Raw genomic sequence first — 14371 nt, 5'->3', positions numbered from 1 at the left:
AAAAAAAAAAGGAAAAAGAAAAACCACTGGACAGAACAAATCCCTTCTCAGTATTTTCCTTTTTCAAGAATGTGTTGGCTCTTCTGTTTGCTCATCCTGCTTGTTGAACTTTAAAATCATGTTGTCGAGTTCACCCCAAAATGTGGTAGACACAGAGATGCACCCCCAAATGCCACATCAAGGAAGTGCTTGTTGCCCAGCTGCTGGGAGCACATGGACAACTTCCAGCTGTTGACTCCTTCGGGTGATGTACTTCTGATGCCACTTCCCTCAGGTAACTGGACAAATTGGTGATAAAGAGAATCAGTCATTTCAGCAGACCTGGGATGACTCTGGTAGGCAACACCTGCTCCTGGGCTTCCTTGCTGGTTTGGCTGAGGCTTTGTTGGGTCTGCATCTCATCTTCACTTTTCCTTTCGCTCAATCCTGTGACTTCTCCCTTCTTTTCTCAGATGTTAGTCTCTATACAATGTCTTATATGCTAAATTCCACCTCAACTTCTTTCTTTGAAGAATTCAAACTGTGACAAATTTAATTGAAATAGTGCCAAACCTATCTATTTAAAAAGTTACTTTAATACTTAGTTTTTCCATTTAGAAATACAGTGTCTCTAAATTTATTCATCTTCTTATACATTTGGTAGCAAACCTTTCTTTATATAAGTTTTACGGATTTGTTTTTTTATTTGTCTTGTTTTTGAGACAGAGTCTTGTTCTGTTGCCCAGACTGGAGTGTGGTGGCACAATCTCAGCTCACTTCATCCCCTACCTCCCGGGTTCATGCGATTCTGTTGCCTCAGCCTCCCGAGTAGCTGAGATTACAGGTACGCACCACCAGTCCAGGCTAAGTTGTGTTTTTTTGTTTTTTTTTTTTTTAAGTAGAGATATGGTTTTATCATGTTGACCAGGTTGGTCTCAAACTACTGGCCTCAAGTGATCCACCCACCTCAGCATCCCAAAGTGCTGGGATTATAGGCATGAGTCACAAGACCTGACCAGTTTATAGATTTTTAAAAGAGTTTTCCTGGTTTTCTTATATTAGTTGTTATTGGTTTCTCCACTATGAATAGAACTCTTTCATCATGTTGTCTATGTGATCCGTAATGTTATGTAATAAAACATATTTTAACAGTAGCTTCAGGGAATTCAGTTACAAAATACACTTATTTAAAATATTCTTTACATTTTTTCCTATCAAACTTTGTCTTTTTCTCCATTATAACTTTTGCCTGACATAATGAAATTATAAACCTCATATATCAAAGAGATTTCATTCCAGCTTTCTACATTCTGAAAGCAATTACAGTAATAATAGCATCAATCTATTGAGTACCTCTAATGTACCAGGCAACAGCACATAAATGCTCTGGTGATATTATCTATAATCCTAGCAGCCACCCTGCAAGGTTGCATTATAACCTACACTTTTCAAGTAATGTGTGCACCTTACCCATTATCAACAGCTAGCGAGTTATTGAACCAAGAGTCAAATCTGGGGGGAAAAAAATCTAAAGACATTTTTCACAGGCAACATAACCAAACTGAAATTTCTCGAGTTCTCTTTCACATTTGTCATATCACACACACACACACACACACACACACACGCACACACACACACACACTGCATAATTTCTGACTGCATATTCTTTGTATACCATTAAAACAAAAAGAAGCTTATGAACTCAAAAGTTAAATTCCAACTTCACCTTATTCCCTTACTTACTTTTCCTTCTTCAGAGATAACAACTATGAATGATTTGTACAGAACCTATAAAGAAAGTCAACGTCATTCTCTTTAAGTTCTATATTGTATCTCATAAAGTATCCACGCTATCATTTATTTAATTAGTATCCCAGTGGATATTTGGATTGTATATAGTGTTTGACAATAGTGAAACTTTGTAACTTTTCTTAACTAAAAAACCTACTTTGAGTATTTTAATTATGAAAATAATACATTGGCCGGGCGCGGTGGCTCACGCCTGTAATCCCAGCACTTTGGGAGTCCAAGGCGGGTGGATCATGAGGTCAAGAGATCGAGACCATCCTGGTCAACAAGGTGAAACCCTGTCTCTACTAAAAATACAAAAATTAGCTGGGCATGGTGGTGCACGCCTGTAATCCTAGCTACTCGGGAGGCTGAGGCAGGAGAATTGCTTGAACCCAGAAGGCGGAGGTTGCGGTGAGCCGAGATCGTGCCATTGCACTCCAGCCTGGGTAACAACAGCGAAACTCCGTCTCAAAAAAAAAAAAAAAGAAAATAATATATTGCTCACTGAGTTAGTGAAAATAAATACTGAACCAAATAAAAGAGGCTGTAAGTTTGCTTTCGCCAAGATTTTTTCTGTCTCCTTAAACAGACTTTGTATTTAGTAGGAAATTCTCAGGGTTTCTAGGCATGTGGAATTACAGGGCATTCCCAATTATGTATCCTATTGGTTGTATCATTAGGACTGGAGAATATTCGGGTCCAATGTTTATGAGCACACTGACATTTTACTTGATAGTCTTTTTTATATCCCAAATTATTTAAATCCCAAAACAAAATATATTTATTGTAAAAAAAAATTTTAAAGGCAAATAAGTAAAATCCTTTAAATCACTAAATAACTACTGTTAAACTTTGGCTGGAGATCTTTTCAGAAATATCATATGAGATATATAGACACATGAATTGTTTACATATCCTATATAAGATAATGTAATTTGTATTAACTATTTTGTATCTTTCTTTACTTATTAATATGTCTTGAGATTTTTGTGCAAATCATGATTAAGTAGAAAATAAAACCTTTTATTCCCCTTTTCAAGAAAACTCGAATGCCACTTCTATAGCTGCTAAAAGTACAAGCACAGTGGAATGTTTAAGCTAATGCTTCTCAATCTTTTAATTTTTTTCCATCTCTGTAAACACTTCAGCCTAGCCTTAAGCCTCCACAACCTTACTTGTATTAAAATTGGACTCTACCATAATTGTACTTAATTTTAATGGACATCCAACTTTCATTTGCCACAAATTCCATCGAAGTGTGTTTCTTCTCATGTATGGTCTCTAGTATATATTTGCATACTCTTAAGCAATTTGTTGACTTGTCAAACATTTCAGTATCTTGTGACTGCTCTTTTAAATAGTAGTTATGGCTTGAAACTTCTTTGTCAGAAGTTGTTCCAAACTTATTCACTTCTCTTTAATTGTCTAATTTTAGTGCAAATTAAAGAGCAATAAACACTTTTCTTAACTCACAATTTCTACCTGTGGTTATACACTGCTTGCCTTGTACAGTTGTGCATGCAGTACACTGAACAAGTTTAAAAGTTTACCATTTATACTGCAGAGATAGATAGATACATACATACATACATACATATATGCATACATACATACATCTTTCCAGTAGATGGCAAAGAAATGCCTGGTTGTAATAAAATCAGGTTCCTATGACAACTTTCAAACAGATGATAAGGGGCACATTTTTCTAATTTGCATGCTAACAGATTGAGATCAGTTGTAGTGAGCAGATCTCATAGTATCCGGGAAAGAAAGTTTGGCTTTATGATCAGAAAGCTGAGAAAGAAGTGTATCACACTCTTTCTGTGTACCACACTCTTTTATTTTGATTATACTCTGCCTCATTTTGTTGAAGTTTTTTACAATCTCCACCATATATGGGACTGCAGCAACCTCAGTGCTGAACATATAATACATTCTTTAGAGGGCTTGAGTACCAGCCAGGTGATCCTGAAGGCCAGAACTGTATTAGGCAAGGTCTTGATACCTCGAGAATTTGGGGTGCCAAAACCAGGAAGAGTTGAAGCATATTATTTTGTACGAAAGGTCCTAAACTATTATAACTCATACAAATAACACATACAGACACATACATATATATATATATATATGTATGTATGCATGTATATATACAGAAACCAAATATTCTCATCTTACGCTAATTTATTTCACTGCAAAATTAACTAATCTTTACCATATTTTTGTCCCTGAAGACATTCTATCTTGGGAATTTAATGGTTTAGAATGAAGGTTTAGCTGTACACAATACAAAACCAGAATCATAGTGACTTAAGATTAATTTTTATTCTCATGACTTGACTAACACAATCTGAATTGCAGATGTTACTTGTGCTAATTTATTGTTGAACTTAAAATTTAGTCACATTAAAAAAAAAAAATCTAGCCCCACAACCACAGATAGTAAGAATGTCTGGAAAATGCCGTCTTTGATCCAGGCCCCCATGAACCCAGCTAAATATTTTATTGCTAAAGGCAAAGGGAAGAATGAGTGAACTTTGCCCCAGGCTGTGCTCAATAACCTCATGATTCAGTCTAGAAAAGAACTCTAACAACCACTTTTCTAGTGGCAGCTTCTTGCTTTTTTCCTCAAAATAGTTGATTTAATCTCTTTATAAAGCTTCTTAAATTTGAATTGAAAATGCAAGTAGGCCGGGCGCGGTGGCGCAAACCTGTAATCTCAGCACTTTGGGAGGCCGGGGCAGGTGGATCACGAGGTCAAGAGATCGAGACCATCCTGGTCAACATGGTGAAACCCCGTCTCTACTAAAAATAAACAAAAAATTAGCTGGGCATGGTGGCGCATGCCTGTAATCCCAGCTACTCAGGAGGCTGAGACAGGAGAATTGCCTGAACCCAGGATGCAGAGGTTGCGGTGAGCCGAGATGGCGCCATTGCACTCCAGCCTGGGTAACAAGAGTGAAAGTCCGTCTCAAAAAAAAAAAAAAAAAAAAAATGCAGGTAACCCAAAATAAGAAATCAAGTTTTGTGAAGTTTCTTTACCTGAATCTATTAGCTCTTATGACTTGGGCCAACATATTTTTTAGAATGGTTTAAGAGTCATTCATTCAAATAAATAGTTATTGAGCAATAAGTTGCTTACATGAATTATGAAAAACATATCAGAAAGAAGACTCTCAGTATTCATTTATCTATATATATAATTTCATCCAAATCATCTAAATTGATAAATATTAAGGAAGAAAGAGAAGCCAATTTACCAATGTTATTTCTATCATGAAAACAATTATGTATTTCTGACTTGTGTAATTTAAAATTTCTTATAAGATTCAGAATGTAAGGCCTTTACTTTTACAAACAAAAATAAAACAAAAGAAGATACATGAATATATGAATACCTGATAGCCAGGAAATTTTTCACATAAGTTATTTGGATAACATATTGATAAAGTGAAACCTGTTTGTCCTGAAAATAAACCTGTCTTTAAAGATAGAGAACAACAAGAATAATACAAAGTTAAAGTAGAATTAAAGAAGAGTTTGAAAATGAACTTCAGAAATTCATAACACACTGTCTATCACAGGGAATCTATACATTTGGTTTCAGTTACCTGAGGAAAGCCCTTTCTTGATATTAGTTGGACTCATCAGTGTGCACTGAAGGTGAATATTGATGACTGGTCACAGAAAAGGTTCTCAGGAACTAAGTGACAAAGTATACCACTCTACCAAATTCACTTTATAGGATAACACGGATGGCTTAAGCTTTTGTGAATTTTGCCAATAGGCATTTTAAAATTCTGGATCACGATAATACAACAGGCTATGTCAGATGACTTTTGTCCTCATGCTCTTTATACTTAACAGGACAATGACAAATAAATATACAGTATATGTTTCTTCTGCGTAGTCTCATGCAGCCTGTACATATTTCTTTAAGCAGAATAAATATGTGCATTTTCTGACACTAGCATTTACTTTTTAGGAAAGAAATATCCAGACAGTAAACATATGCCTTTCTTGGTTAAAAATGAAATCTTCCAAGGCACACCCCAACCAGATTGTGCTGAATGTGATAATTTGCACACTGAATTTATCCATCCCCATCCCTTACTGCCCATTTGCATGTAACATTTACTGACCCATAAGCATAGCATTTCAGTAAACCCACAATGTACAGGAGTTCAGTGAGGCTCAAAGCAAGTACAAAGCAAACGTGTGGTGTCTATTACTGAGAAACTAGAATGGCAGTAGGGGACGCTGAAACTTTCCTTTTTAAACCAGAAGTTACTTCCAACAGAGTAAACAACACCATGTCTTTCCAAGAAACACGGACAACTATTTCGTATCTTTTCTTCATGTGTTACCAACCACTTACACTGAAAATGATGACACAAGGAAATGGAAAGACTGGGCAAGCCTAGTTAGCTACTTTTCTTTTTAGTTCTTCCTTTCTCACCAGTATGCCAAAGGCAGACAAAGAGTGTTGGCAGAACGAGCATGTATCAAGAAGTGAAATAAAAGCCACAGTGTTTCTACTCTCCTTGTAAAATTAAAGTGCATATGCACATATAAGCTATAATCTATGAATTATGGTAGTTTCTGTAATTCTGCATATGAGTTGAATGTTTTTATATTTCCATTTAAAACTGACATATCATCTTTAAAACAGATATAAAGATAAATGATAAAATTCATGCCCAAATGTTTTAATTTAAAAATTTATTAATTTAAATTTTTTTTAGCTTAGAGTAATATGAAATGGGAAGAAAAAAAAACTGTGAAAAGTTGAGAAAGACTGCAGAAAAAGGAAAGAGCTTTATTTTAGTACCTTCAATGGAAATATTCTACTTGAACAAGTGGACCCATCTTTTCATTTTGCACTAGGCCCTACAACTTATGTAGTTCTTGTGTGAGCTCCACTGTCTGTGTCACTCTGCACCTGCTATGATATGACTTAGGCATTGTCCTTTTTATGCCATTGCTAAGTCTGACTCTCTGTCCCTCCCACCCCCAGGATTTATGAGTCACCTGGTTCCTTTGATAAATTCCTTTTCTGCTTAATCTAGCTGGAATGGGTTCTATTTTTTGCAGTTAAGCACATTGATTGATAATAATAAAAAATAACTATAATTTATAATTACTGTATGCTGGCACATATTCCCATAATGGCGAAGTATACACTATTATCTATAGTTTACAGATGAGAAAATCTAGGGTTAAAATCAAATAAATTGTCTGAGTTAACTACCTAATACATCCAGGGCCAGGATTCAAACCCAAGAAATCTAACTCCAACTCTGTGGGGAGCTGTGTTTATGTTAACATTTGTCCTCCTAAACGTTGTTGATCTCTATGGCAAGAATTTTACAAAGTTCTAAATAGGCACAGTGCCACCTAAACAAATAGCCATTGTTACAATCCAAGACAGTAAATGTTTAAGTATTGTTGCTGAAAACATAATTCTTAGGGAAGAGCCAATAAACTGTCTTTTCTGACAACCACTTTAGGGCAATAGAGAATGTTCAATGGCTTTTACATTTCTGGAAGTTGTTGTCCCTGGGTTTCATTTTCCTAGATTTTAGCTTTCTGAATTTTACAAGATTTTTCCAGCAGATGATAACATTGATTAGAAAAAGCAGACAAAGTGATAAAGTTAGATAGCTTGAAATAGGAATACTCACCTTTTTTTCTGTTTATCAGAGGTGCTAAAATAGCTTTCCAGCAAGTCTTTTTCATGCTATGTGCTATGGTTGTCCTATGGAAGGTTCACACAGATATCCTGGCAGGATAGAAATTTTGCAATTACAACTGATTCTTGAAAGGTCTTCACAAATTAATGACATGCCATAAAGTTTGGGATTGATAGAATTTGGAAGCTTGAACAATACTTACCTGTACTAAGTTTATCATTTTGCCATGCTTCCCTCAGTCTGTGAAAATTCCTGACTTAGGAATGCATTTTATGTCAGTTTTTAATGCTTTTAAATTTTGCTGATAAAAGGTAACAGAGACACAGTACTTTTTTAAAAGCATGAGATTTACTACTTAAGAAAAAACATGTTATGTGGGCTAAACTGTGCAAGTTAAAACATTACAAATCATAAAGGTAAGGATCATAGGACAAATATTTCTCTACCAGCTATGAGTGGGATGCTGCCTTTGTGATTTATTCTAAAATAACAAAACAGTCTGAAACAATGAAGTGTTGCTCTGTGCCTCATGAATATATATTAATTCATTTCATGACAGAACAAGTCATTGGCTGTCTCTGCCAAACAGCCAAAAGGGGATGATTGATTATTCTATGCAGAACCTCACAGGGTCTAAAGGTACTTGAAATCTGTTGTTGACGAAATGCAAACTACTGCCAAAAAAATGAATGTAACTCTTGAATATTATCACAATATTTATATTGATGACCAAAAGTACTTGAGAACTAATAATCACAAACTTCCCAAATATACTATGGATATCCATATAAAACTATGTTTTCATTACTTCCTTAAACAAAACTATTATTGCCTTTTAAGTATATACACACTAGAAAATGGATTTGATTAGCTTCAGTTGCTCACTTCGTACATGCTAGTGATTTATTATTTGCACAAGAAAATGTTTTTATCATAAGTTAATATGAGCAAGTAAGTAGTTTATTTTCTTTACAGTCAAATATGGAAAATGGCCCTTCCCAAAAAGGAAATTGACTAAGATTTCTATTTACTTAGAATCTGAAATTATATCTTTGTGAAATTAAGTAACCATTTATTACTGAACTCATTTTTCAAATTTCTGCCTACTTAAAATTATTTTAGGGGAAAGACATTGCTGACGCTTCCCTCTATTCATACATATATTGTCTTAATTTGGCCCCTAAATGTAGATCTCATGACACGAAATGAGATTTATTTAAAGGGCATTCACAGGAAGCAGGAGTGGAGGACTAGGGAGGTAAACAAGGCAAGAGGCCAGCACAAGAGTGTGTTATTACAATGGCTGCTGTAGGCAGCAGGGGTGAGGCTGCCAGACCTCTGAGAAATAGCACGCCCACACTCTCTACTTGAGGGACAGCTACTGCCCTCCGTCAGTGCATGCAGGGTTACCTGGGCACAATTAGTCCTTCACACTGCTGGGCTGAAGAGGACCCTGTGGCTTCAGGAAAAGCTCTGGCTAGAGGCACCAGTAAAATACAAAACCGAATTAAATTTGGTTCCATTTTTATTTTATTTATTTATTTATTTATTTATTTATTTATTTATATCTGGAGATGGAGTCTCAGTCTGTCACCCAGGCTGGAGTGCAGTGGTGTGATCTCGGCTCCCTGCAGCCTCTGCCTACTGGGTTCAAGTGATTCTCCTGCCTCAGCCTCCTAAGTAGCTAGGATTACAGCTGCGCAACACCACCTGGCTAATTTTTGTATTTTTAAATGAGATGGGGTTTCGCCATGTTGGCTAGGCTCGTCTTGAACTCCTGACCTCAGGTGATCTGCCCACTTTGGCCTCCCAAAGTGGTGGGATTACAGGCATTAGCCACTGCACCGAGTCTAAATCAGGATTTTAGACAGCACTCCTGGAACATGCTTGAGATGGGGTGCTGTCAGCATGAGTCCAAGGTTGCCCAGACCTTGCTGCACCTGCTGCAGCTAAAATCAGAGGTGGGTTCAAGGGAGGTAAAGAAGAGAACCAAAAGCATCTGCAACCCATGGGTATTCTTTATTTTAAATAAAGAATAAATCTACCACCGTCACCAGTCAGGACACCATACATATTCATCCTTATGCATGTTCATTTTTCTAGTCAGCACTTTTATTGTTAGTAATAGGTCTCCACTTGACCTCCTCATAATAATCTTTTTATTTAATTCTGTATAGTGCCAGCTTTCCTAAAGTAAAATTGTACCACAGGTTACTTACCTTTTGAATTATCTCAAGTCCTCATATGTTTGCTTGTGCTATTTTCTTGTTACTCTGTGATCATAGATGCTTCATGCAATACCAGAACATGTTAGTCCAGGCCCTCTAAGAAGCAGGTTCCAAGACAGGAGTAGATGTGCAAGAGATTTATTAAGGCAATGTATTAGTTTGTTTTCATACTGCTATGAAGAAATACCCAAGACCAGCTAATTTATAAAGAAAAAGAGGTTTAATGAACTCACAGTTCCACATGGCTGGGGAGGCCTCACAATCATGACAGCAGGTGAAGAAAGAGCAAACGCACATCTCACTTGATGGCAGGCAAGAGCGTGTATGCAGAACTGTCCTTTATAAAATGATCAGATTTTGTGAGACTTACTCACTATCACAAGAACAGCATGGAAAAAACCCACCCCCAGAATTCAGTTACCTTCCACTGGGTTCTACCCACGACAGTGGGTATCATGGGAGCTACAATTCAAGATGAGCTTTGGGTGGGGACACAGCCAAACTATATCAGGCAACATTTCTTCCTCTAAGGAGGAGATGGGAGGGATAAGGGACTGGGGGCTGGTCAAACCACGATGCAGTCTGATCACAGGTAAATGAGAGATGAAAGGAAAAGGGATGGTAGAAGTGTCTTGACTGCAGTGTAGTTTTTGTTATTGTTGTTTGATTTTAAAATATTTCATTGACAAAAATTATATATATTCAGGGTGTGCAACATCATGATTATATGTACACATTATATAATGATTGCTATGGTCAAATTAATTAACATTTCTATTACCACTATAGTTACCATTTGTGTGTGTGTATGTGTGTATGTGTGTGTGTGTGTGTGCCTGTAGAGAACACTTAAAATCTACTCTTATCAAATTGTAAGGGGTTAGGCTGGGCCACTACAGGGCCTGATGGTCCAACTTGGGTAATCACTAGGGGGTGGGAAACTGAGGCATGAGGCAGCTACCTTGGTTTGGGGAGGGCTGGGTTTAGCCTGCTTCTCTGAAATAGATACCCTAAGCTGTGAAGCCTTCCTCTTGAAGGGTTGAGATGGGCAGTGCACAGGAGCCAAGCAGCCCAGGCCGGGTCACAGCCCAAGCCCTTCCAGGGTGTCACTCCTTTCCCCCTTGTATTGCAAGGAGCCCTCCTGCCTGGGAGCTTGTTTTTTGGAGGGTGCTGAGCCTAATTTGCCACAGTGAAGACAACATTCCTGCCCCACTGGCTTGGTTACAGGGCTCTCATGTGGGGGGGGGGAGCCCTGTAACCGCCCTGCACATTCCCCTGGATTTGTTGCTATTTTGCACTCCTAACACCTGCCAATAAAGATGGTCTACACTGAAAAAAAAAAAAAAAAAGTATTATTAGATATAGTCACTGTGCTGTAAACTAGATATAGAACTTATTCATCTGAGAGATTAGCAGAGCCATGGGGGAATCCACCATCACAGAAGTCCTGCAGCTGGCAGGAACTGGCCTGGGTAAGTGACCCTGCCACTCCATCACTGGCCAGGAACAACTCATGGGAAGCATGGCCTCCATGCAGACATGCATGAAGTTCATGGCACCACAGCTGGGCTCCTCGCAGTCCCAGATCTGTGAGGCTCACTTTCATGGCTGGCTACTAGACAAAATCTTTCACCAAAAGAGGTAGAAAAACAAACCTGCTAAGTACTCATTAATGGACTGAGTACCCTGTTTAGAGATAATTTTGAAAATGCTTAAGGCTCATAATCATGAAATTTAAGCAACTGTGATATCTGATTTGTAAAGATATTTTTGAGCAGGGAAATTTTATATTTTTTCAAATCACAGCTACTTAGACATCAGTTTATTTCAACAGCTCCTTAGTTTTCTTGCAACAAACTGCTGAGATATAGTAACACTAGCTACTTTGTAGGGTTACTATAAGAATCATTTGAAGATAACTCAGGTAAAGTTCTTAGCACAGTGCTGCCACATAGTAAAAGTTCAATTAATATTGCCTATTATTGAACTGCCACTAAAAACTAATATTAATATTAAGCTATTGTTGAACCACCATTAAGTTTAATCAATATTAGCTATTATTGACCTACCATTAAAAACTCATGTTACATATAAAAATCACTTACTTTCTGTATGAATCCTGGCTCTATATTCCTGAGGAAGGACACATCTCCTTTCCCATTACTAAAAAAAAGAAAAAACTTAAAGGAACGGGTCACCAAGTTTGATCTTACTTTAAGTGACAGATCTCTGTAGTCATGAATGTACAACTCTCAGTCTACCAATTCTGTTTTGTCATCTGCTGCTGCCAAATAATTCACCCCTAAAACTTAGTGGCTTAAAACAATAAGCACTCATGATGTCTCAAGTTTCTGCTGATCAAGAACTCTGAAAGGGCTGTTGTGTGAAGTTCTCACTTGGAGTTGCTCATGTAGTTGCAGTCAGATGTCAGTTGGTCCTGCAGTTATCTGAAGGCTTGATTAGGTCTAGAAGATCCATTTCCAGGGTGGCTCACTCATTAGGCTGGCAACTTGGTTGGAGGCCTCAGTTTCTCTGCACAAAGCTGTTTGAGTGTCTTTACAGCATGATTGCCAGCTTCCTCCAGAGCAAGTGATTTAAGAGACAGAGGTGAAAGTTGCAATGACTGACATGACCTAGTGTCAGAAGAAACACACCATCACTTCCACTGTATTCTGCTAGTCACAGGGTTAGCACACAAGGCTATGAATACTGGGAGGCAAAGATAATTGGGTTCATCTTGTATTTAATGTATATATTAACATCTACTACAGAATATATATACGTATAGTATCCAGAGGAAACTGTGACAATAAGAGTGCTGATTGCACTGGAGAATACTGACAAGAACTGTCTTTCAACAGAGCTAAACTAAGCCTTGTATTTTTTCACTTGTATACACAGGCAACTGCCACCTTGTGATCTGCCGTACTCTTTTAGTAAAGGTATGAAGCAAAGGCTAGAAATAGGCAGCTCTCAAGCAGAATTCAGCCCAAAGTCAGATTCAACTTGGCCTAATCAGTGCATTTAATGAGTAATGAATATATAATCAAACGCCTTTAGAATGTAGCATTGGATTCTTTACTTTGCCACCTCTCTCTGCAGTCTACAAGTTGTATATTATCCTCCTGAACCCTAAAGGCACTTTCAATCCCTGCCTTAAAAAAACTGAGGGCTGAGCACAGTGGCTCATGCCTGTAAATCCCAGTACTTTGGGAGGCTCAGACAGGCAGATCATTTGAGGTCAGAAGTTTGAGACCAGCCTGGCCAACATGATGAAACGCTGTCTCTACCAAAAATGCAAAAATTAGCTACACATAGTGGTGGGCGCTGATAATCCCAGGTCTTCAGGAGGGTGAGGCAGCAGAATCACTTGAATCTGGGAAGTGGAAACTGCAGTGAGCTGAGATAGCGCCACTGCACTCTAGCCTGGACAATAGAGCAAGACTCAGTCTCAAGAAAGGAGAGGAGGGTAGGGGAAGAGGAGGGGAGAGGAGAGGAGTGGGGGGGAAAGAAAAGAGAAGCTGAGATAAGAAATATAGAGAAAAGAGCGTGAGGGTGGGGTAGGGTTGGGAAGCTAAAAGGGACTGAGAGAGCTCTTGAAGCAGCTCCCTCAGTTGTCTTCCTTCCCTGTTTGAGTATTATGAGAACAAACAAAGGTCTTGGCAGTATCACTGAGGATTTAACATAGACAAGGACAGTATTCCAGAGAATGAAGTTTGTTAAATACTAAAGCAAGGCAATGGAAACTCCTTCACCGGAGGTCTTTAAAAATAGGAAAGATTGTAATCTTTCTAGAAGAATTTAGGTGTGGTTTTTCTTGGGGGTAAATGGGTTGGTTTATATAACTTTGCAAAATTTCCTCTATTAATTTTTGACCCCATTCTATGACTTTTAAAAAAGTTGCCCCCCTTTCTTCCTTTCCCTCCACAGCCCAAAGGCCCCTTGGGTGCTGAGTACATCACGCCTTTATCACAAAGCTCATTGTTTCCCTCTTCTGGGAAATGGGAGACCACCCATGCTGGCAGTGATAGGCTACCACCTAAAATCTGCCTATTTGGCTTGCTGTAAATTGTCTGTGACTTCATTTTGCCATTTGTAGAATTATTTTTAAAGTTTGGTCATTAGTCTATTTTTTAAGTCTTTATTATTTTGTATCTTTTTCCAAAAAGTATTCCCCATGCAGAAATATTCTAATTAACTTCTAGTATTTCCAATAATATATGTATATTTTTAAAGCTCAACACTTTCAAGGAAAAAAAAAAGTAGTCTGTAATTTGTGCTTCATCCAAGCCTCATCATTTTCAATGTGTGTGTTCTCATGTGAAGAAATCCAATGCTTCCAACATATTCTTTGAATGTTATGTTTTCTTTTCAAAACAAACAATGTGATGATCAATTTCAATCTTATGACCAGACTTCTATACAAATGTGTTTTCCATTAAAGTTCATCATAACTTTTCCCGATGTGTTTCTCAAATAAATCAAGATTGTTTTATCCATACATAGCTAAATAATCTTGATTTAATTCAAGAAAAATCTTACATATCAGAGGTCAACTGAAATTTTAGATGTCTGAGTGCCACTGTTAAAAATTTTATTGTACTAATAAAGATATAATATATATCACCTTTTACATACAAAATCTAGAAATTCCTTAACTCCCTTTTTCCCTCTGTAGTG

The 14371-nt window shown here is 37.5% G+C and overlaps 1 long non-coding RNA gene across 1 annotated transcript in view; it reads right to left on the bottom strand.

The window, feature by feature from the left end:
- Positions 1-6548: 6548 nt before the first annotated feature.
- Positions 6549-14371, bottom strand: part of LOC118143671 (uncharacterized) — a 33659-nt gene continuing 25836 nt past the window's right edge. The window contains exons 2-5 of the long non-coding RNA XR_004727966.3: positions 11797-12324; positions 9925-10028; positions 9683-9787; positions 6549-7552 (exon numbers count right to left, since the gene is read on the bottom strand). This is a non-coding gene — a long non-coding RNA (uncharacterized LOC118143671). The remainder of the gene's footprint in view (positions 7553-9682; positions 9788-9924; positions 10029-11796; positions 12325-14371) is intronic.

Source organism: Callithrix jacchus, chromosome 11 (assembly GCF_049354715.1).
Source record: "Callithrix jacchus isolate 240 chromosome 11, calJac240_pri, whole genome shotgun sequence".
Classification (NCBI taxonomy): Eukaryota; Metazoa; Chordata; class Mammalia; order Primates; family Cebidae; genus Callithrix; species Callithrix jacchus.
Note: the sequence above shows the minus strand (reverse complement) of the source record. Positions and strands in the feature narration are given on the sequence as shown.